Below are 25,711 nucleotides of genomic sequence, written 5' to 3'. Positions count from 1 at the left end.
ATCAGACCATAAACTGTCCTCCTGAAGAGACAATTCAACTCAGCGCAGGTTGCTTTCCTGCCTTAGACTCAGTGCAGTACAGGAAACTGCTTTTCAGAATGTCACCCCTGTGCTCACAGCGCCATCTAGCATCCAACGAAACAGGCGGCCCCTGACAAGCATAATGAAAATTTCTCAAAAAAGCTGGAGCTCCAAGAACAAGGAATTACAGTACTGTGTTCGTTTGAGCAAAGTTTTTTTTTTTTAAAGTTTATTTCAAAACTTAAAATGTACAATCGCTGCAGGTGGGATGTAATTCATGATTACATGCAGACTTCCTGTCACTCCCTCCACAAAACGCTAGGATTAAAGGTGCCTGTAAATTAGGCTTAATGATTTCACTTACAAAGTAGTATGTACACAAGACTGTTACTCGAAATAAGCACAGCCCAGGTTTGTGAAACTACTTCACTGATTTTGCATTCTGTGTCATTTATCTTTGAACAGTTGCATGTGACTGCGTGGACACACATCATTTTTCTCTCCAGTCGCAGGATACGTTATAAAGTGAATGAAATCTCTTAGGCTAAAGGGCACATTTTTCAATGGGACAGAATGGTCGGGCGTATTCGCGCCAGTCTCCCACGGACGATCTCTTGACCCTCAGCTCTAACCCGAACCACACAGTCGGCCATGAACTTCCGGGCGGTAACCCTTTGGACCGGAAGTGCGCCGTTTCTCTGCACCCGCCGAAGAGCCTGCAGTACGCTGGGTGGGACGGCTGCCGGGAGGGGGCGCTCTGCGCGCGCCGGCGGAAAGCGAAGTAAGTGCCGCCAGCCTCCCAGTTACCTTTTTGGCGTCCCGGTTGGTTTTGGTTTCTGTTAAAGACCCCGCTGGAAATTGCAATTTGCGCTGCAAAGACTTTAATGTGTGACCTATCTTTTAAAAATTTTTTTTAAAATAGACCACTGTTTTATATATTATCCTTAAATTTCGGTACTGATTATCAACTTTTGTTCCTAAAAAAAAAAAAAAAAAAAAAAAAAACTTTAAATGAGAGGACACGGAGAGCTTCTAGATTAACAGTCCTGAGTCACTATATTAAATTAGAAAAATACTAGTTTTTTAATTTTTAAAAATTGTGCATGGTTAAAAAGTTTTTTTGTACCGGGGACAGAACTTGGGTCCTATGCACTCGCGAGGAAGTTGGTGGGACCACTGAGCTAAATCCACAGCCCCAAAGAAGTTTTGCAAGTATATTTTTAGACAACTACAGACCTTGCCTTTCTATGTAGCCTGACTTTCTAGTCCAGCACAGAGGGCCTTACCTTGTAACTGATCATTCAATGCCGGAAATCCCAGACTTGTTTTCCAAATCCCAGAATTGTTTTTCAAATTGACCCTGCCCCTGTGTTACCTGTGCTACTCTCCTAGTTCAGAAATTTTTTTTTTTCCTCCTTTACTTCTCTTAGAAAAATATTTTCCAAATGCCTTGAGTTCAGCATTTTTTGTTATTATAAAGAACCACATCTATTTTAAGCTTTGAGGGCTATTTGAATTACTTGGCAGCTAGTCATCTCTGCCAATCAAGTAGAAAAGCAGCCACTGAGATTATGTAAATGGAGGAGCTTGGAGATCCCCAGTAAAGCTTTATATACCAAACCATGCTTTGCTGAAACAAGGTCGTTTTCCTGACTCCAGCACAGCCAAGTCATTGTTCACAGTGAAAAATGCAGTTCATGAAACAGAAGTCAAGAGTGTTTTTCTTTTGTTTTTAAATATTTATATTTCAGGGGCTGGGGATTTAGCTCAGCGGTTGGGTGGCCTGCCTTGCAAGCGCAAGGACTGGAGTTCAATCCCTGGTACCAAATAAATAAATAAATATTTATATTTCAGCTCCATTTTGTAGTTTTGATGGATTATTAAAAGCAGTATTAGAGAAGGAAAGAGAAAAACATGTGCCCAAAGGCATTTTGTTACTACTCAACTTTAGCAAGCATCCTCAAAATTTTGCCATTTGGTTTGGGAATACTATACAGTTTATAAAGTTGTGTCTTCTTTCCAATCAGCTTTCCACACTGCACAGAATTTTATAATTGTTTTGATTTTGAATGTTAGAATTTCTCAGATGGTTATAAATTTGCAAAAGTATAGAGAAAGGAAGCAGCAAGTAGAAGACAATGAAAATATAACAAAAAAACAGGAATCATATTGAGAAGTGTTTTCTAATTTCTGTAGTATGTTATTAACTTGTTGGTATACAAACACAATTTTCAGTTCACTGATTTTCGCATCAGTTTATGACTTTAATGCTGAAAAGTCTTAAATGCAGAAAGTACAAATGTGCATAATCCCAGATCTCTTCCAATATAAACTCTCAATGGTGACCCCTATCAGAATCTTAGTGCAATTCTTTTCTAAGGATCAACTATGATTATAAAATGTTTATGTGGTTTATTTGTATGAGGGTCCATCTCTATCTCTGTATGCCCATTTGTGTGTGTCTGTGTGAATACACATTTGAACATAACAATAAGGAAAATTATTCTAGACAGAACTCTGATGGTGCAGTATGTGTCTGAACTCTGTCTTTTGACTTCTTTCCTTAAAATAAAGAGGTTATGTTAGATTCTGTTCTTTGAAAGTTTCTGGGTAAAGAAATTAAAGCTGTATTTCTTCAAATACCTGGTGGAGATTGTTAGAGGTCTCACTGAACTATTTTAAATAGAAATACAGAAATGTATCTTTATAATAATAAGGACTACACTCCATCTCAGTGATGGACTATTTCCCTAAATCAGGTCGGTTTTCTCGGACCGACTCGTCTGTTAAGTATTCTGTCAGTGTTTGTTGGTGTTCGGAAGGCTGATCCCCATTTCATTCCTCTTCATAGAATGGCTCAAAAGTAGATGTTATCATCAGAAAGCACCTGCTTGTTCCTGAGGAAGGAAGGAAAGACTTTAAACCTGTTGTTGGTCATTGTTTTGTCCTGGTGTACTGCATGGTTTCTAAACATAATATACAGATCAGAGCTTAGAGACAGCTTCTTCTCCATACCTTCAGGCAAGAATCTTTGGTCAGACAGCAGGAATAAATTTCCTGGGGTTTTCCTACTGCACAGCTCTCTTGTGGATTCTGAACAAAGTAGAACAATATGTGGTCAATCCAGGTCACACTATGTAAATCCCTTTACTTCATTATGAAAAAATTATGAAGATTAAGCTTCTGATCCTAACAAATCTCTGATCTCTGAACTGCTTAATCAGTGGTGTAGACGATCAGAGAAGTAGCCACTTGATAGGTAGCACCAAGCGTCCTTGACTCTGGGATTGTGAATGGTGAGCACAATAAGGGCTTTGCTGTACGGTTTTGTCCACCACGCATAGCACATGGTACCTTTTACCTTCTCTGAATTAAGGTGGAGCCATAGGATGCAGTGCTGGAAACACAGAAGACAGGGCTAGTGTCGAGAGTCACGTATCTGCCTGGTTCTCTCAAGATCCTATAACCTGGAAACTTCACTTCTCATTTCACTGTATGCCGGTGAATAACAACATCCTCAAAATAAAGCAAGCTGCCTCTGGCATTTGTATTGAAGGAAACACTAAAAGCAATTAAGCATTTAATAGAGAACTGGACTTCCCAAAGAATGAGGATACAGGAAAGAAGCCATCTGGTATCTCCTCTGTTTGGAGGAAATCGTGATTTGTTCTCAAAACCACAAAACTATTATTATTATCTATTATTATTACCTTAGCAGACAACTTGGTGATCACATAACACGTTAATCCAATTTTAGTGGTCAAAGAATGGCTTTAAGGATGCCACTCTTTGCAATCAAAGCATTGACTTCATTTCCACATTGTTTTGACCTGTCAGGATGGCTGATGCATTTACAGATATTTTGTCTTCAGTCACAGAGGGAGAGGTAAAAGGGTCCAGAGCAATTCTTTCATGCACATGTTCTTGTTTGTTTTGAGTGGCCTTCCATTTTTATTATACTGCACATATGTTTCCTTGGAACAATTGTGTCACATTACTCCCCCGTATACAAAAGAAGTTGGGATGGTTATGGCTTCCTTTGCTGGAGACTATAAAACAAGAAAGCCCACAAAGGAAAAAACAAAATGTCACTGTTATCTGAGGGAGAGTTTGTCTCCATGGGCGAATAACAGTGCCTGTGCCTCCGGTGTTACTTATCCTACAATATGGTCAGTACTGAGAACATGAGATAACAGCTACCCAGATAATTCACTCTAAAGGGCTCCTACAAATGTCACATGTAAGATCTATGACCTATGCTATTTACTTTATCTGCACCTTTTTCTCTTTTCTCTCCCATGGCGCTAATGTAAATAACTACCTCACTTGTATCTTGTGAGACTTAAACCTAGAAAAAACACTTAACAGATTTTAAATAATTAATGATGACTCGATGAAAAATAAAAGTTTCAATGAATACTAAATGTTGAGCCTTGCCAAACCTACTATTTTTCAATCTAGACTGATGAGCAAGGTGAGAAAAAAATAGCCACACACGGAAAGGACAATATATGTACATATTTACCACAAAACAAATTGTAACTGAAAACTTAGGTCTAAAGACAAGCAAACAGGGACATCTTTAAAATAGGGGTAACAACTTAGGAGCCCTCTCCCCTCGTGTGACTGAGTGTGTAGAACAGCTTCATGAAATGGAGTGGCCCATCTTCCACACCAAACTCCATCTTCTCAAGTCAGAAAAGCAGCCGATTTCCTTGGCACGTCACATCACAGAAGCTCTCAGGGCAACGGCAGGGTTCACGCCATGGGTTCACATCAGTCAGGTGTAACGATTCTGGGTTGTTTGAGGCACAGCGCCCTACAGAACTTTATGCTGTGCAATTTGCCTCCTTTCTTGTTCTCACACCTGGTAAAGCACACAGAATCCCCTTAGGTTTTTTCACAGCGTTCATTCCTCCTGCAACTGCACAATGACTGTGACTTGGCTTTACGACTATAGTAAATCAAATGAAAGTGCGTACACAACAGTTTGAATAATACAGAGAAAGACCCAAGTGGACTGATGTTTTAGCACTAAAGGGAAAGTCAGACTGAGCCAACCCATAGTGCTGTTAGGTTAGCCACGTAGTGTAACAAATAAACGATCGAAGATGGATTTAAAAGAAATGATGACATCACTGTCAGTTGAGCTCTTTTCTTTTAGGGTTTGAGACACTTCACTGTAAGTCTCCCAGCCTTTAAAGTCTGTGTTGAGAAATCTGCTGTAATTCTATTGGGTGTAACTTTGTCTTTCTTTCTTTTTTTTTTTTTTTTTTTGTACTGGGGATCAAGCTCAGGACCTTGCAGTTGTGAGGAAGGTATGATGCCACTGAGCTAAATCCCAGGCCAGGGGTTTAACTTTATACATTGTCTTTTGATTTTCTCTGTCAAACTTTAAGATTCTGTCTCAAGGGCTGGGGATGTAGCTCAGTGGCACCACGCCTGCCTTGCAAGTGCAAGGTCCTGAGTTTGATCCCAGATACAAAAAAAAAAGATATATATATGTATGTATATAATGTCTCTTTGTTGGACATCTGGAGTGTGAACTGTGACGTGTCAAGTGGGGATTTTTCATTGTAGTTACATGGTGTTCTGTAAGCCTTGATTACCTGTATGTTTTATTGTTTCTCATACTTGGACATTTTTCTGCTATGATTTCTGTAAATATTTTTATTCCATGTATGCTGCCTTTTAATTTCGCTCTAACTCCAGTTAGTCTTGTTAGTCTTCTGAGTGTCATCTAGTAGCCAGTGGATGAACTCTTTTCCTTGCTCTTTTATTCTTTTTCAGGATCTCCTGAGTAAGTCATGGTGAGTTTCCATTTTGTCCTCCATTTCTGAAGCTGTCACCACCAGTGATCACTGCTGATATTAATGAAATCTGTAGAAAGTTTTATATCTAAGGTTTGTTTGCATTTTTCATGGAGTCTGTGTCTTTGGAGGATTTGTCATCCATATTTTGAACCATATTGTTCAGATCTTTCAATTTGTAATTCATTTCTTCCATAACCATATTGGTCATTTTGTATATTAATTCCATTGTTGTTTGGGTTGTGTCTTCTTTGAACCTGCTGAGTTTGTTTAGCTCTCTCTTGACTCATTTCACACAACTGTCTGTCTGATATTTGCTTTCCTCTCCATACGTGCTTCTTGGGTCTTGTATGAAAGATTTGAGATCTTTGTAAGCATTTTGTTGCCTTGATTTTTCATGTTCCTGTGGCAGGGGTGGTGGGATTTGAGGTCAAATAGAGTGAAGAAAGTTTGTTGTTGGTGTAAGGATCTCTTAGTTTGTTTTCCAGTGATGGAAAACTTGGCTTTATTTATCTAGTGATGTTGCTAACCCTTTGTACCTATTCAATTTAATTGCACTGGACCCTCTCACTATATTATAAGGAGAGAATTTTTACTGGCTATGTATGTCAACAGAACCAAGCTTACATCAATCATAAACATTAAAACTTGTTTTGATCATTTCACCCTTTTATCGATACCTCTTGTAGCCCACCGGGATGTGAGGGTGAAAGGATGTGTAAAGGAACTACAAAGGTGGGACGGGGATTTAGCTCAGCGGTTTGCTGGCCTGCCTTGGAAGAGCAAGGACCCAAGTTCAATCCCCGGTACCAAAAAAAAAAAAAAAAAAAAAAAAAAAAAAAGTACAAAGGTATGTCAGTACGGAGAGACGAAGGTAAGAGAAACGCCAATGGGTGAGAAAAAACTGCAGGTCACACTCTGTTGAAGTTATTTATAAGTGAAGTAAAGGACTTGTGTTGAGGGAACTTAGAGAGTAATACGTAGGCAAGAGAAAGTATGAGGAGGAGTGGAATTTACGTAGCGATTTAGAGGGGCTATGAGATTGTTAGCATCTGTTGAGGTATTTGTGGGTAATATTGTTTCATTCCTCCAAGATTAATTTTGTTCAGGGTTGCCCTGACGTGCCCTTCAGTAGTATTGTTTAACTTGTAGTGCGGATTAGTTCTTCCTCTCTAGGGCACCGATGCATTCACCTGTTTTATTTATAGCATTAGATAGACGGGGAGGAGAAGGGGAAAGGCAAGGAGGGGAGGTAATGGGAAGTGGAGGAAAACTACCAATAAGATGCAGAGAGAGTTGTAAGATAGAAGGAGGACACATTACAAGAGGGAGCAGCCAAGGGGAAACTTCTGAAATTTAAAGTATTGTAATCAACCAGTACCCATAAAGAAGAACCAAAAGAAATAAGAATATGAAAAATGAAAACAGAGATCACAAGGAAAGGAAGAAAAGAGAGCCCAAGTCCATAACTGAAATTACCAACATAACAATAACAAAGATCAACTCAGTGGTTCCGCTGCCTGCCTCACAAGTGCAAGGTCCTGAGTTTGATTCCTGGTACCAAAACAAATAAGAATAAAAACCTTCATACAGTTGTTATAGCGTTGACTCAGTTTCCGTACAGCTCCCTGTAGCACAGTATGACTGTATGGTTTTTATTATCTGTACGCTTTCCCCTTGTGGGGCAGATATTTGCCTGCCTAAATCCTTGAGAATCTTTGATTTTCCTAACTTTTGTCCTGATTCCAAGCCCTGGGCATGTCCCTCTGCAGATGTCCATGGTGCAATTACTTTTATCAACCTGAAAGATAAATATCATGGCCTTTTCTTTGTCTTCCCTCCACAGATTTCCCTGGCCTAATTTGTGGCCAGAAAGAATACAGACCGGGTGCTGATGGCGCTGATGTGTGTTTCAGCCCCATCCGCAGAAACAGCAGGAGGGCTCTCTGGCTTGACTTTGTTCAATGTGATTATCACAGGACCGGTTTTCCCTTGCTTCTGAGCTGTTCTCAGATTTTGCCTGCACCAGTTTTGCCTTCCCGGGTTGCTCAGCGCCCTCCCACCCCGTCAGAGTCCACGGTCTTGGGTGGGTGCTAAATGTTCCAGGTACAGCACTGTCATGGTATGAATGGAAAAACAGGAGGCTTGCACGGTGGCGGTTGTTGCTGTTGCTGTTGCTGCTGTTTTGCTGGGAAAATCTGTTTGCCCAGTGTGCCCCTGCTCACCACTCTAAAGGTAGGTGTGTGGGTGTTTGGCAGTTTACATGCCACATGTCTCACTTCCCCGTGCCCAGAGAGCAAGAAAGTGTAACTGTGGATCTGCTCACTGATGGGCCCTGCTGCTCCTTCCCTCAGTCCAGTCCTGTCCCAAGATGATGTACACACTGAGTCCGGAGAGGTACATGGGCTACTGTGATTCAGGAGCGGGCTGGTTTCCCCTCTCCCACCCTCAGAACGGTGGCTATTGGCCCTGCTGGAGTGTTTTCACTCACCCTCCTGAATCAGACTACCTCAATCGTAGCACTGAGCTAGTTTCCATGGAGCTCCCCTACACCATGGTATGTCTGATGGTACCAGCATTCACCACTTCCTGAGGGAAATTGCTTTTCTTTGGCATGGAATTGGAGACGCTCTCTTTGGCTGTCAGCCCCTCGTGGCCATCATGTATCTTCTCTGTACCCGCTATTGTACAGAGTATTTTCATTGGCCTAAGGATATCCAAACATCCTCCTTCCTAAACCTTCAGAATCCACTCATCTGTAAATTATCTCTATGACTTCACCTTTTACAGTGTGGTGGATCAAATAATGGTCAACTTAAAACACCCAGCTTACAGGATGATTTTAAAATATTCACCCAAAAAAGTCAAATGCAGGAGAGTGCAAGAAACCTATCCATGCGCTAAAGACCTGAAGAATCCAGCCAAGGGCCTGGATCCCATGACAGTGTCCTTGAAATAAATAAGACACACATGCATAAATACTGATTTGTCTTTCTGGTATGAGAAATTGAAAGTGTAAACGAAGACCAAAATACATAATAGATAATGTGAAATAGGAAGCAAAGGTTCAAAGGGGAAAGGGAAGTGGGCAGGTATGAGAAAAGGGGGAAAAAGAGAAACAAAGCTTTTGTAACTTGGGAGAGGTGTGAGGTAGACAGGAGGAAATAGGAATGGGAAAAACCAAGAACTAAGATATGTCATGTACAGGTACAGGTTCCCAAGATGAATGTGATCATGATGTATACCTAAAATGTACCAATAAAGTTAATTTTCATAAATTCCTTCTTTTTCCTCTAAGGACATTTTTCTTGAACAAATAGAAAGAGCTGTTTGCCCACTCCAGATAGAATTAGGCTGCTGTTTACTCCCTACTTCGATGTCTCTGTTTAGTCTGTTTGGAGACCTCGAGGTTTCTCCAGCCCGTCCCCAGTGGTCTGAGCTTCACAGACCCTGGACCTTCTCAGCACATCTTAAGGCTCTTGCATTCTCCTGAGCTGAAGTTTGAAATGACAGCTTGTAGGAATCTTACCGATAACTAATGTCATCTTTGCTTTGCAATTAGCCCCCGGCTGCCTATCTTCGGCCTGCTAATGTCTGACTTTCTGCCTCACATCATAACGATGTCACCCACTCTCCCCAAATATCATTGTGCAGTGTGAAAACCCACAGCCGACCACTCATACTTGGTGAGTAATCTGAGATTTTAATGTTACCTCTGACTGTCCTGGCTCTATGACTCCAAGGTTGACTCCTCTGAACCTTCCAAAGTATAGTCTCTGAACATTACACTGAAAACAACAACAACAACAACGTGATTTATATCTGTATGAGTACTGCCTCAGCTACAGTCCTAGATAGCAAGTGACTACCTCTAAAATCACTGAGTACCACAGGATGTTTTCGGAAAGGTCCACGTTTCATTTGGTTTGGTTTTTGTGCACATTTCGTTTTGTTTCAGCTTGAATTGGGGTTCATTTGTTGTTGTATGGCTGGGGAGGGGACTCCGGGGGCTCCTGCACGGTAGATACTCATGCTACCCTGGGCCGTTACTGCCCCACATCTGAAATGCCATGATTTTAAAGTAAAATATGAAGCCCAAGGGCTCTTCCTCGTAAAAATCCATAAGAGATAACAGTAGTATTTAAGATAAACAAAGCCAGGTAGTAGCATGAGTGACAATGACAGGTTTGAATCAGGAATGATTGATTGAGCTAGGAAAGAGAGCCCAGAATGACTGAGGTCAACTGTGTTTGTTCAGAGATGAATTTTGTTTCAAAGGGAGGATGCAGAGTTAGGGGGAAGGAGAGGAACCAGGGCCTTAGAAGTACAGAAGTCAAACACTACAAAGGCTTGGTTCTGAAATGGAATTAGGCCCTCCTCAGGACAGTTAGATATGAGCGGCACTCAACTTTGACTTGCACAGATATGAATAGGCATTTTAAAAGCAGTGTGGAGAAGAGGGGAGCAGGGCCTTAGCAGAGACAGGACAATGAGAAATTACCCAGGGTTGGCCAGATGTAAAAGTGATTAGGGCAGCTGCATCTACTAGCGTCCTCTTAAGGAAGATAGGACGCTATCTCCAAGAGACCCTGGGAAACAGATCCTGGTGATTAGATGTCAAAGGAATGGCTTTCAAGTCCTTGAGATACTCGGAGTTGAAACAGAAGCATTTACTTGTTAGAGAAACAGAGCAAGAATTCTCAGTTGTAAACCCTTTCCTTATAAATTCCCTAAGAAAGGGTTGGGGTTGGACTATACTTAGGTTAATTACAATAAATTTTTATAGCAGTCTTACTTCTTCCTAGGGTTGTAGGCTTGAACTGCTAGAAACTGCTAGTGCTTATCCAAGTGTTTTAATGTAGAGGGAGGGAAGTGAGTCAAATGAATTAGTTTGAGAGTTTGTAGATTTTTGAAAGCCAGGTTTAAAGCCTAGTCTAGGAAGAAGTACGGAGGAGCCCAACCAGAGCTCTCTATAAGAGAATCTTTGTCAGAGTCAAACATAAATTCAGGGTCCTAAATTTTCTATGGAATCTCAGGGACTCTGAAAAATCAAAGCAGTCTTAAGAAAGAACAAGTAGGTGGGAGGCTGAGGCAGGAGGATCGCTGTGAGTTTGAGACCAGCCTGGACTATGTAGTGAGTTCCAGGTCAGTCTCAACTACACAGTGAGACCCTGTCAAGCACACACACACACACACACACACACACACACACACACACACACACACACACACACACACACACACACACACACACACACACACACACACACACACACACACACACACACACACACACACACACACACACACACACACACACACGAACAAGTGGGAGTTCTCATACTTCCTTATTTCAAAACTTAACACAATTAAAATAATGCAGTTTTGATATCAGATATATAGACAAATAGAAGTGAGTGAGCAGCCCAGAGATAAATCCTCACCTGTATACTGAAATAGTTTCTGCATTTTCAGTGTATCATAAAGATGTACACAAGGGAACATGTTTTTGTTTTTATTTCGTTTTGTTTTCTTTATGAAATGGGGAACTGTCTTCTGAATTACTTTCCTCATTGCTGAGAAAAAATACCTGACAAAGTCAGAGGAGATAGTTTGTTTGGCTCACAGTCTGTAGAGGATTCAGTGCATAGTTGGCAGACTTCAAGACAGGGTGGCCTGGCAGCGGGGAATCACGGAAGAGAATCAGTTCATGGCAGGCAGAAGGCAGCAAGCTACAGATGACAGGCAACACTGACACTCTTTCTGACCCTTATATCTTCTGCAGGCTACCCATCCTTAGGGCAGGTAGCATTCACACCCTTTAATCCTGGCTTTGCTTCCTTGATTCTGGTATCACACACCCTAGATCCAGACACCTCTATATAGAAGCCATAATAGGAACCCAGGACTCAGAGCCTGGCAGGCAGTCACTATGCCGCTGAGATACATCTCTAGCCCAGTAACAGCAATTGTTAACCTGTACTGGTTTACACTGTTTTTCATGGGTGTTTTTTTGTTTTTGTTTTTGCCGTGAGGGGAGGCATATCTAGGGCCAGTGATATGGGTGGTGAGAAGAATTTACCAAGGCAAGGATGATATAATTTGTTCAGGCAGAAGACATCATCAAGAGGTGTAGTGGTTGCATGCCAAAAGAAGTATTGCACTTTCAAAGTGAGATATTGGGGTTTTTAAAATAAAGGTTTCAGGTGTGCCAAAAGGGTCTCAGCAGCAAGTGAGACTGCCTAAAGAGTGTCTTTTGTGGGGGGGATCAATGAGGTATCATGGATCTCCCAGGATCCCCTGCATCTTTTCTAACGGTATATGTTTAAAGTTCCAATTTGACAAGACCACTTCCTCCAACCTTTCAGAAGACCTCTTCTCTTCACGAAAGGAGCTCTATACAGTACATTTAAACTTCTAGAAAATATAGATGAGGGTTCAGTGAGAGAAATGAATGGATCAAAGATTTTTTTATTTCCTATGTAGTTTTGATTAGTGTTGCTGTATTGTCTTAGGACCACTCCATAAGTATGAGACAGGATGACTTTAATGGAGGAGTTCTACTGCTAAGGGTTTTAATCCTTTTGTTGCCAACGTGTAACCACTACAGTTTTGAATACCAGATGCATCCAACAGACCTATTCCATAGAAAATTATTTGTACATATGCACTTTTTTGTGATACTAGGAAGTGAACCCAGAGATGCTCTTTCACTAAACTATATCTTCAGACGTTTTATTGATTTAATAATTTTTTATGTCAAAACACGATTTTGCTGTTTCTGATACTGGAATTGAATTTGCAATCCTCCTTCTCCAGCTGCCTGAACAGCTTGACTGCAACACACACCACTGCACTTGGCTTCCAAAAACACACATTTTACAAAAGATTCATGATTTCTGTGGAACAGAGATAAACTCACTAGTCTAGACTCATTGAGTCTATTCAAAGACCTCACTCATTTGCATATAAACAGGCAGGTCCTTCTCATGGTTATCATATAGAAATTCTACCTGATGAATTTGTTTTAAGTTTTGAACTTCTGAAGTCATAAAATTGCATAAATATTAAATTGTATACCACATTCTTGTTCAATTTGTGCCATAAATGTACCTTTATTTATTTCCCCATCTTAGAAAATTTTATTATTAGTTAATATTGTCCATAATATTACATTCTTTGGGGGGAATATATAAATATCTGTAATTTTAATTTTTTTCCTTTTTACTCTTTCCCAACCCTACTTCCCAATATCCCAAAAGTCTACTTCTCTAATTCCTCTGACCTCTCCTTTATTTTGCACATTAAATTATTTGGATTTTGTATTTCTGATGTGAGAGAAATCATGATGTTTATCCTCTGTGTCACTTATTTCACTAAACATTTTGATTTCAAGATCCATCACTTTCAGGGCCAGGGAAGTAGCTCAGTGGTGCCACACCTGCCTGGAAAGAGCAAGGTCCTGAGTTCAATCCCTGGTACAACACACACACACACACACACACACACACACACAAACACCCATCATTTTCACATAAATGATTCAAAATTACCCTGCTTTAATGCTGAATAATAATCCATTGTGTATATGTTTCCTTTATTCATTCTTCTGTTGATGAGCATCTAGGTGTTACAATAATTTATCTCTTCTGAATTAAGCTGCTGTAAACATGGGTATGGCAGATATCACTATAACATGATGGCTTTTAATTCTTTTGGGCATATACCCAGAGGCAGTATAACTTGTCCAAATGAAGTTTCTAATTTAATATTTTGTGGAAGCTCCATACTATTTACCACCATCATTATAGTAGTTTACATTGCAATCAACAAGGTAGGAAGTTTCCCCCACAAAATCACCATTTGTTAGTTTTTGAGTTTGAAAATTAGCCATACTTACTGGAATAAGGTGGAATCTTGGTTTTGTTTTAAATTGTATTTCCCAAATTACCAAAGATATTGAATATTTTTTCAGTTACTTATTGGCCATTTGTACTTCCAAGAAATGTCTATCCATTTCAATTGCCCATTTTTCATTTAGTTTTATATTTTGTGAGATTTGATTACTTTAATTTTTATATTTTCTAGACATTAATGTTCTCACTTAAGAATAGCTTGTAATTTTTTTTCCATTCTCCGGATTGTCTTTTCACTCTGTTGGTTGTTCCTTATGCTAGGCAGAAACTTTTTAATATTATATAATGCTATTTGTTCATTTTGAAAAATTATTTATATAGCCGGGCATGGTGGCACACACCTGTAATCCCAGTACTTGGGAGTCTGAGGCAGGAGAATCGCTGTGAGCTCAAGACCAGCCTGGGCTACCTAGTGAGTTCCAGGTCAGTCTCAACTACATAGTGAGACCTTGTCTCATAAAACAAAAAAATATTATTTATGTAATTGGTATTGTATTGAGGGTATTCTTCTCTATGCTTATGTGTTCAAGATTTTTATGTTGTATATTTCAGCAGATTCAATGTTTCTGTTTTTATACCTGCATTTAGATTTTTAAAATAATCCTAGGTGCTAGGGATTTAGCTCAGTAGTGCCATCGCCTGCTGCCTCACAAGCACAAGGTCCTGAGTTCGAACCCCAGTACCAAATAATAATATTATAATAATAATAATAATCCTAAGCGCTGAACCAAGAACATTGCACATGATAGGCAACTGCTATACCAGTGAGCTATACTCACACTTCAAGAGTACTTATCTTAAATCAAGGCAAATAAATTACATTCAATTTTTAATGAGAATACCAGGCAAAAATGCTTAGTTTTTGTGAAACTTTTATATATAGTTTGTTCAAATAATGAAGAAGGCATCTGGCTACCTAATAAGATAGGAATTTGCTTGATCGTTTTTTTGATCTTTTGTAGTAAAAAAGATAATTGAAAATGATTTCTAATATGTAAGAGATACATGAATGCAGCCCATATATAATGAGAGTTCATTTCTATTCTGTACCAAATAAAGGAAAATTCTGTGCGGAGAATTTTATTCCATTTATTTTGCCTCCCTTAAATAATATGATATTCAAGCATTAAATTTGTTTGCATTTGTAGGAAAAACTTTAGAGATTCTCTGCCATTTTTATAAATAATAAATAATCATTGCATTATGAATTTTCTAAAGTGTTGTATTTGTATATTTGATACATGAAATGGAAAATGTCTAGGTAATTTCATTCATATGGGCCAAGGATTTAGCTCAGTGGCACTGCACTTGCCTCACAAGCACCAGGTCCTGAGTTTGATCCTCAGTATCGGAAAAAAAATTTTTTGAATTATATTTGAGCAATAATTATCAATGTCATGAGCTATTTTATTCACATGTAGTAATTGTTCATGTTTCTTGTTTGCAGTGTGAACATTCAGTACATGTGTATATTGTGTAGTGATCTAGTAGTTAGCATTTCCTGTTCCTGAAACTTACCATTTTTTTTGAACTGAGAAGCTTCAAATTCTTCTCTAGTTTTTATAAAATACATAATAAATTTTGGTGATCTAAAATCACTTTACTATGCTGTGGAATATTAAAATGTATTTCTCATTAATCCATGCATTCTGATACCTGTTATCCAACCCCTCTTTCAACCTCTAGTGACAAATATTTTTAATCTCTCCTTTTGAGAAATCAACATTTTAGTTTCTACGTGTGAAAGAAAACATGTGGTACGTGTCTTTTTTGCTAGGTTGATTTTGTGCCATATATCGGCCCTCAGTTTCATCCACACTCCCACAAATGATGTTTTATTTTATGATGCAGTGGCATTCCATTGTGTTTATGCACATTTTTTATCCATTTATCCTTCTCTGAGCACCTCCACTCATTCCTTGCCTTGACTCTTGTGAGTAGTGCTACAATAAATATGGCGGTATGAGACCTCTTGGGTACACTGACTTCATACCCATAGGACATATGCCCCATATTGAGATGGCTATATTTTAAGACAGTTCCATTTTTAGTCTTTTGAGAAAAAAAAAAGCCCATACTGTTTTTCCTAATGCTGTGCTCATTTACATCCTTCCCAACAGTTTGGTGAGTTTTCTATTATTTATATTCCTGCCAACACTTGTTATTTCTCTCCTTTAGATAATATCAATTCTAACTGGGTAAAGGGACATCTCATTGTCATTGTGAGTTACATTACCTTGATGATTACCAGTGCTGCACATTTTTTCATATGCCAGTGGCCCATTTATATATCTTGTTTCCAAAAATGTCTATTCTGATCATACATAGTCAAAAACTTTGCGAGAGTGGCAAAACCATTCAATTTAGAATAAAGCAGTTGTTTCAACAAATGATATTTTGTCTACCAGCATTTCTTGTGTTTGAATCTTAGATCCAGTGTACAGATATTGAGAAGTGGTGAAATGTTTAAAAGATGGGGTGAGGTGGGAGGTACTTAGGTCACTGGGGGCATCTCTTACAGAAGAGATTAATGTCATTCCTCCAGAATCCTGCTTAGTTCCCGTGGGAGAAAATTGCTCTATAAAATGTAATATCTTCGGTTTCCTGTCTTAACAGTCTCATCCACGTACACTCCTACCATTGGAACACCATTCCTTGTAAATCCCTCAGCAGGAGCAGAAAAGATGAAGCTTCCTGTTCTTGGATATTCAGCCTCCAAAATTGTGGTCTAAATAAGCCCTTCCTTCTGAAATGCACAGCTGCAGGTACTTTGCTATAGAAAGGATATTGGGAGAAGCCATACATCCAATGAATGCTTACCTCCTTCTTTATTTGCTAGTCACTCTTTGTGTTTTTATTTTCCATGAAGACCATGAAATGGAAGCAGAAATACTGAGTGAAGTGTCTGATTTGCAAATGGCCACTTTTCCCTGTGTATTCACATGGTCTTTTCTGTCTGTGTGCACCTCCCCATATGTTGTTTTATGTCTAAAATTCCAATGGAATAATGACACCAGATTGTATTAGTTTCCTGACCCTAGTGTCCTCATTAACTTAATAACCTCTTTTGAAATCTTTCCTCCAAACAGTCACATTCTGGGATTCCAAAGGTTAGAGCCTTTTGTGAAATAGATTTCTTTATTTACTACAAGGCTCATGACTGAGACTCCCTAAACAAATCTCCTATTAGGAAGAGAAACTCGTTTATTTAATAGGAATTTTATATGATGCAGGAAGGGGGAAAGGGAATGGAATGAAAAAAAGGAATTGAGATGTGTTATGTACATGAACCAATTCCAAATAAGGGATGTAGTCATTATGTAACCAAACATGTACTCATAAAAAATAAATTTAAAATGAGCAAAAGTATATTGAACACTCAAAGTAGATCGAGGGAAACCCTTTATTATTATGGAAAAAAGCAGGAGAGGGTACACGGTGGTCCCTTTTCCCATGTTCGCTTCTCTGCGTCATTAAAGACGTCATTCCATTCGCATGCCAGGGAAGCCGGAGTCTTAGGAGCAAAACTCGGCTGAGGTGTGACTAAGTGGTCCCAAAAGGCAACTTGCCGAGAGTTACATCCTTCACGGGAAACATGGCTCACAGGGAAAGCTATTAAGAACAACTTATTGTCAGGTGAGAGAGGATCAAAGCCCAACTGTTCCAGACAGTCCTTTCTGCCTCATGATGCTGCATTGCCAACTAATTCTATAGAGATCCTCGATATATTCTTTTCTACAAGTAAAAATGAGGGAGAAATAGATTCATCCAAGCCCTCTCTAAAAACGTGTCCACATCATCACTTCTTAGAGCTCTGTGGCGCCTCTTTGGAATAATCATCCCCTGTCCCTCCCTGACAGTGCTTCCTATAACATACCTTGACAGATCATTGATCACAGCGATCTCAATAATGTTGCCTTTTCCAAGTTGCCAAATATAGTAGCACCTTTGTATGCAGTGGTAGCTCATTTTGGGAAGCGTGACACGTACCAAAAATAATTACCAAACAAATTATTTTGGCTGGAAAGGGTAGAGCAAGTCATGACACAGCCAACACTGACTATTCCTAGCTTCCATGTAGACTACCAAATAAACAGCGAATATGGGGAGAAATGTTCACATCAAAATGAGTCAAGTGCCAAATTTGAAGGGTGTGCAAGCCATGGAGTACCAAGTTATGAATGAAAATGAGATCACTCTGCATGAAATAATGTATGTCTAGTTTTTGCTTATGTAGGGTAATGCTTTTGAAATTAATTCATATTATTTCATTTATCAGGGGGCATGTTCCCTTGCAATGCTGAGTTGTAATTTATTGAATGGACATATCACAATTTTCCCATCTTCTTGTCACTTGCTGGATATTTGGATTGATTCAGGACTGTGGCTATTGTAAGTATTGCTTCTACAAGCATACAGTTTCATTTCTCATGTGAAAATACCTCATGGCCTAAGTTACTAAATGGAATAAAGTTACTAAGTGGAAGAAACTTACTATATGGAATAACTACGTAGCCCACTTTGCAAAAAGTCGCCAAGACTTGTCCAAAGTCTCTGCCATTTTACGTTTCCAACAGCAAAATAGGAAAATCTCTCTTGCTCCACACCCACGAACATTTGGTATTAACAGTGCGTGTGTGAGAGATACCTATATTGCTTGTGTAGGTATGTGTTATGCTAGGGATCAAGCCAGGGCCTTCCATGCTAGGTGAGCACCTCACCACTGAGCCATACCCATAGTCTTATATCTTTTAAATTTTAGACTAGTAGACGTGTAGTGTAATAGTCTAGTAGATGTGTAGATCGATGCATATCTTTCTAATGACAATGGTAGGAGGCATATTTTCTTAGGCTTTTCTATTATCCATGTTATTTAGTCATGTCACACTTTCCATATTTAATATCATATTTAATGCTTTCTTAACGTTATTATCAATAGTATATATGTACAAATGTTTTGTTCAATATATCACTCAGGTGCATCAAGAAAGTATTTCCTCTATGTTTGTGGCACTTCTTGTTTTCTTGTTTTTCAAAGAGAATCATTTAATCTTTATTCTGATTAAGTACAATTTATTTGTAATTTTTCCTGGTTCATGATATTCATTTCCTATCCAATAAATATTTGCTTAACCCATATTGACAAAGTTTAATTGCTACATTTTCTTTGGAAGTTTTACATATTCAGATTTGCTATTTATACGAATGATCAAATTTGAATTAATTTGTGGATATAATGCAAAACTGGACTGGGCATTTTCAGGCTGTTTTGCTCCATAATTCTTGCACCATTAGTTTTTTTTTTTAATTTTAGTGAGTTTATTGGTGCATTTTAGGGATACAGTACAGTTACATTCATTGCTGGGATCTTGTACCTCTACATGACAAGTCTTGATTCTCATTTTTTCCCCTTACCTCTGCCCTCCCTTCACCCCCTCCTCCCCTCCCCATCTACAAACACTTTATTTTCATCTTTTCATTCCCTCACATTTTTTTATTTTCCCTTTTTGCTCTTCCCCTCCCCATCACACCTTCCCTGCACCTTTAGCTCCTTTCTTCCCATTTCTAAATGTCAGTAATCTTATTAGAATCTTATGCATTGTTGCAGATTATTCACACCAGGGAAACTATTCGGTATTTACACATGTGTGACTTATTTATTTCACTTAGGAGTATATCTTCAATATGTATCCATTTTCCTATGAATGAATCTATTTTCTCATTCTTTATGGCTGAGTAATATTCCATTTTATAGAAAAAACACAACTTCTTTATCCAGTTTCCAACGGATGGGCAAATAGGCTGTTTCCAAGATTTAGCGATTACAAACTGTGCCGCTATAAACATGGGTGCACATACTTCTCTGTGATATGATTCTTTTAGTTCTCTTGGAAAGATACCCAGAAGAGGGATGGCTGGGTCAAATGGAACCTCCAGTCCAAGCTCTTTGAGGTATCTCCATATTGATTTCCATAGTGGTTGCACCAGTCTGCACTCCCACCAACAATGGAGAAGGGTTCCTTTCTCCCCACAACCCCGCCAACATTTGTTATTGTGTGATTTCTTGATAGCAGCCATTCTTTGTGGGGTGAGGTGGAATCTCAGTGTTGTTTTCATCTGCATCTCTCTAATGACCAGTGATGTGGAACATTTTTTCAAATATTTTCTTGCTGCTTTTCCTTCTTTGTCTGAGAAATGTCTGTTCATTTCGTATGCCCATTTTTGAATCGGGTCTTTATATTTGGGGGGACTGATTGTTTTGAGTTCTTTATATATCCTTGATAATAGTCCTTTGTCTGAGGAACAGCTGGTAAATATTTTTTCCCACATTGTAGATTGTCTCTTAGTTCTGCTGATGGTTTCTTTTGAAGTACAGAAGCTTTTTAGTAAGATGAGATCCCAGTTGTTGATTCTATCTACTAGTTCCCGTGCTACTGAGGATTTGTTCATAAAGTCTTTTCCTATACCAATGTCTTCCAGAGTTCTGCCTAACTTACCTTCCAGCAAGTTTAATGTTTCTGTTTTAATATTTAGATCTTTAATCCATTTGGATTTTAATTTAGTTGCACCATTAGTTTTAACTGCAATGTGTTCCCCATAAAATTACATTGGTATATCAGTCCAAAATCTGCTAGCTATGTAAATGTAGGTTTATTTCTGAATACTGTACTGTTCTACTTATCTATAGCCTATACATATAACAATACCGCCCCACGGTTACTGAAAGTGTTTTAATCATTGAGACAGGTACTTTATGCTGTCTGGAATTGTTCCTCTTTCTCTAAATTGGTTTGGCTATTAAAAAGCCTTTATTTTGTCATATAAATATGAGAATGTCACTTTCACATATAAATGTATGAGATATTCATTAAAAATTATAGCAAATGTATAAATAAATTTGGAAGAATTGACCTTTTAATACTTCCTATCCATGAGGTTGTTGTATCTCTACATTTATTTAGGCTATCTTAATTAATCTCATAATTTTCAAATTTTCAAGCACAAATTCTGCATGTATGCTAACCAGTTTACCCATTAACATATAATATTTTTGATGCTATTATAAAATACAATTTAACTTCAATATCCAATTGCTCCTTATTGGCATAATGAAAGACAATGATATAAACATATTCAATTTTGCAAGAAAAGAAAATTTAGTGGGACTCATTTAGTAGTATTTACATTGCTACATGTGAGGGATAGCCAAGTTTAATTGGGACAGCTCAGATTAATTTATCCTTTATTCGGTGTGACAAACAGAGATTTAACCAAATAGGCCAAATATGATCAACCAAACATAAATCAAATATTAGTGCTACAGATACAGCTGTGTCTTAAAGTCCTTGAGTGCACCAGGTCCTGGATGTTCCATCCCAGAAACACTAATTAGAGCAAAACAAAACAAAAACAGGTCTATAGATGCTGCAGTTAAGAAACAGGAAAAACTGAGTATTCAGGTAGAAACCAGGTCATGTAAAGAATTTTAAAAATTGAGATTACACAAGGAGAGTAAAAGGTATTTTATTCCCTGTCAAAGTGTTCAGATTTTAGTTTTTGTTGCTGGGTTCTACTTAAGAACATAACTAATATAACTGTAAAATGAGAATTACAACCCTTATAAATTTGAAAAAAATATATGGGCTTAGGGACAGACTATGCAGGGGAAAATATGGGGGGGGCTGGGATATTTGAAAAAAATTGAAAAAGGGTTAGTATTCTCAAGGTAGAACTTTCTTTTAATCTAGATAGAACTCCCTATGAAAGATGCCAGAACCGACCATACATTTTTTTCCATGGAAGGAGACAATTCAGCACCAAGCACAAGTTTGGCTTAAATTAATCTTGCAGAAGTCCAAGCTACTCTATGCTTTTGAGAACCACTGGCCCCCATACTCACAGCACCATCTAACAGCCAATAAAATGGGGGTCCAATGAAAGCTTAGTGAAAAGTTCTGAAAAATAATGATGAGGCAAGAACAAACTGCTGTTTTGAGTAAGATTTTTAAAATATTTCCAAATCGAAATATAATACACAATCAGGGGGATATAATTTATGATTCCCTGTAAAGATACAGGCAAGCCTGGCCTAACCCACTTTTCCTGTCCTCTCCTACATATAACACGAGAGTAAAGTATTAATATGTATCCTTTTAGGTGAATTGATACACAAATACGATGTATAGAATACATCACCATACACATACACATAATTCATATTTAACACATACATAGTTTTGTTTTGTTTGTTTGTTGGTATCAGTTTGTTGGTTGGTACAAGGTAAGGAACGCAGGTCCTTGCACTTGCGAAGCAGGCAGCAGAACCACTGAGCTAAATCCCTGGCCCTAACGCATACATAGTTCATATTTGTGAAACTAGTCAGGTGAGTACTGTGTGACATCCTTGAGCAGTTGTGTTTGGTGTTAATGGGTGTACATTAATTTTTCTCGTCAAATATACATTTAAAAATGAATGGAATCTCTTTGGCTAAATGTCACATTTTCCAAAGAGACGAAGTCTCTGCAGCCGGCCGAGCCTTTAATATCCCGCCGTTCCTCACTTTGACACACTGACAGCAATCAGCACTTCCAGGCCAGCGCCGGCGTCCACAATAACAAACTGCACTACACATCAGGTTTTACCAAGGCAGTCGGACGCGCGCGTCCACAATCCCAACCTGCAATACTCTCAATGTAATCAGAGCTTCCCGATGGGAAGTAAGGCGCGCCGGAAATGCGTCATTTTCCTCAGCCGCCCAAAGAGCCTGCGGTCCGGGATGCGACAGTCTCTTGGTAAGACGGCGGCTGCCAGGGGCCAGTCGATCTGCTTTAGGAAGATCGCGTTGTGAGAGGCGCCTCCCAGCGGGGTTTCCTTTTCGAGCTCTAATTTCGTCTGTACTTTTGCGGCCGCTGTAAATTTCTCACGGGTTGGGTGCGCTTCAGAGACTAACATGTAACATATCTTAAACATTTTTCCTCCTTAGGGTTTTTTTCATTGTCTTAGTTCTTGTTTAAAGTTTTTTTAAAACTTTGAGACGGATGGTGTGGGCTTTTTTTAACCTCAAAAAGTAGTTTTCTCCAACATCCCTTCTTTTTATAACGATAGCACGAGATTGTAATTTTATACCCTTCCCTTTCAATATTAATGATTTTAATTTCATGGGGGGTTGTTTTTTGGTTTTGTTGTTGTTTGCTTGGTTTGGTTTGGTTGTTGTTTGTTTGTTTGTGACACTGGGGATCCAACTCAGGCCCTTGAGTTTGCGAGGCAAGCGGCAAGAACCACTGCACTGAGCCAAATCCCTGGCCCAATTTCATGTTTTTAACATCTGACAAATTCTATTTTTTCAGTAATACTGTACTTGTCATTTTAATGAAATACAGTACTCATTTTTTTTACTTTTTACTGTACTGAAATACAGTACTCAATTTTTATTTTATGAAATACAGTATCAACTTTATATTGTTTTTCTATTGAGTCTTTTTATTTTTCTAACAACAAAAAAACTATTCAATATGAGAGGACTTGCAGAGGTTTCAAAATGAGTAGTGTCCCGAGTCTCTATATTCATTTATAAAATACTACTTTATAATTTTTTAACAAATAGTTCTGGGTGAAAACAATTTTCACAATCATATTTTAAAACAGCTAGGAGGGCTGGGAATGTAGCTCAGTGGTGCAGTGCCTGCCTGGCAAGCACAAAGTGCTGAGTTCAGTTCCCAGTACCAAGAAAGAAAAAACAGCTAGTAGAACTGCTTTTCTGTATATCCTGACTTCTCCTATTCCATCACCTTATAACTGATCATTCAGTCCCCGAAACGACAGAATTATTTTTCAAATGAATCCCTCCTTGTAACCTTTGCTACTCTCCTTGTTCTGAATTCTGTTTTTCTCACCTTAGGAACAATATTCTCCAAACTCTATTTAAAGGTCAACACGTGTGTGTGTGTGTGTGTGTGTGTGTGTGTGCGCGCGCGCGCGCATTAAACTCTAAAGGTTGGGCATGAAGGCAAGCTTGGATTTTATGTAAAAGAAGGAGTATAAAAATACCCAGTGAAGCTTTATTGTATTTACCAAAGCAAACTTTGAAGGAACAAGTTAGTTCCTGTTCTTGCAGTTCAGTCAGTTCCTTCCTCACATAGGACATAATTAATAATAGCACAAAAGTGAAGAGCATTTTCTTTTTCTTCTTAGGCATATTGATTTTACTTCCATTTCTTATTTTTCAGAATTTGTAAAACAATCTAGACAAGGGACGAGAAAAAGTGGCACTGTCCATAAATGTCGCTAAAGTATATTGATTTTACTTCTATTTCATATTTTTCAAAATTTGTAAAGCAATTTAAACAAGGTATGACCAAAAGCAGCAATGTCCATAAATGGCACTATTTACTAAATGTATTACTTGATGCTGTTATTTCTTTTCAGTAAGCTTGTATACTTTCAATGATGTTGACCATTCTGATTTTTTTAAAGGAGCAATACATGTTGAGGATAATATGAAAGAAAATGGAAAAAGAAACTAATTATAAAGAAACATTCATCTTCTACCTCTGATTCCAGTCAGTAAAAATTATACTAATTTATTACCAGCATTAAGCCTTGGTATCCTTTTCTTAACATCTGTTTATAAAAATACATTACAGTCTATTATTACATTTGTTTTATTCTATATGCGTTTTAAAAAAAAGTTAGTGATTCATCTTAAAGCATGGTCAGGACCATCACCACCATCTTATGTACAAGGACTATGACAATGAAATTTTGTATATCTATAATATTTATTTGTTTTATTCACTTATATATCCCTCACTGTGTCTGAAGAATTTATAAAATGACAAAGAATGTGAAAAACCTTCTGTTTCTAGTCATTTGAGATATTTTCATACAGGTTATTTTATTTTCCTAGCAGGTATGTATTTTTAAATTTTGCCATCAGCCCTGCTAGCATTCTTCTGGTATACTTATTTTATTTTCTTTTTCTTTAATTGAGTTTATTGTTACATTTTAGGGATACAGTACAATTACATTCATTGTTAGGATCTTGTACCTCTGCATGACAGGTCTTGGTTCTCATTTTTACCCTTGTCCCTGCCCTCCCTTCACCCCCTCCTCCTCTCCCCATTTACAACCACTTTATTTCCATCTTTTCATTTTCTCACATTTTTTCTTTTCCCTTTTTACCCTTCCCCTACCCACCCCACCTTCCGTGCACCTTTAGACCTTTTCTTCCCATTTCACAATGTCACTTATCTCATTAGGATTTTATGTACTATTACAGTTTATTCACATGAGAGAAATGATTCGGTATTTACACATGTGTGACTTATTTATTTCACTTAGGAGTATATCTTCAATATGTATCCGTTTTCCTATGAATGAATCTATTTTCCCGTTCTTTATGGCTGAGTAATATTCCACTTTATAGAAAAACCACAACTTCTTTATCCAGTTTCCAACACATGGGCAAATAAGCTGTTTCCAAGATTTAGCTATTACAAACTGGGCCGCTATAAACATGGGTGCACATACTTCTCTGTAATATGATTCTTTTATTTCTCTTGGAAAGATACCCAGCAGAGGGATGGCTGGGTCAAACGGAACCTCCAGTCCAAGCTCTTTGAGGTATCTCCATATTGATTTCCATAGTGGTTGCACTAGTCTGCACTCCCACCAACAATGGAGAAGGGTTCCTTTCTCCCCACAACCCCGCCAACATTCGTTATTGTGTGATTTCTTGACAGCAGCCATTCTTTGTGGGATGAGGTGGAACCTCAGTGTTATTTTCATCTGCATCTCTGTAATGACCAGTGATGTGGAACATTTTTTCAAATATTTTCTTGCTGCTTTTCCTTCTTTGTCTGAGAAATGTCTGCTCATTTCGGATGCCCATTTTTGAATCGGGTCTTTATATTTGGGGGGACTGATTGTTTTGAGTTCTTTATATATCCTTGATAATAGTCCTT

General features: G+C 38.4%; 1 long non-coding RNA gene across 3 annotated transcripts in view; it reads left to right on the top strand.

Annotated features, from left to right (window-relative positions):
- The first annotated feature begins 6,679 nt into the window (after positions 1–6,679).
- The window catches only part of LOC104872075, a 183,510-nt gene continuing 164,478 nt past the window's right edge, over positions 6,680–25,711 (top strand). For all 3 annotated transcript variants that reach the window (XR_004516163.1, XR_004516166.1, XR_004516165.1), the window contains exons 1-4: positions 6,680–8,066; positions 9,394–9,517; positions 16,364–16,512; positions 18,027–18,139. This is a non-coding gene — a long non-coding RNA (uncharacterized LOC104872075). The remainder of the gene's footprint in view (positions 8,067–9,393; positions 9,518–16,363; positions 16,513–18,026; positions 18,140–25,711) is intronic.

Source organism: Fukomys damarensis, unplaced genomic scaffold (genome assembly GCF_012274545.1).
Source record: "Fukomys damarensis isolate Sample0158 unplaced genomic scaffold, DMR_v1.0_HiC HiC_scaffold_7, whole genome shotgun sequence".
Lineage (NCBI taxonomy): Eukaryota > Metazoa > Chordata > Mammalia > Rodentia > Bathyergidae > Fukomys > Fukomys damarensis.
This window is presented reverse-complemented; position numbering and strand designations above follow the sequence as displayed.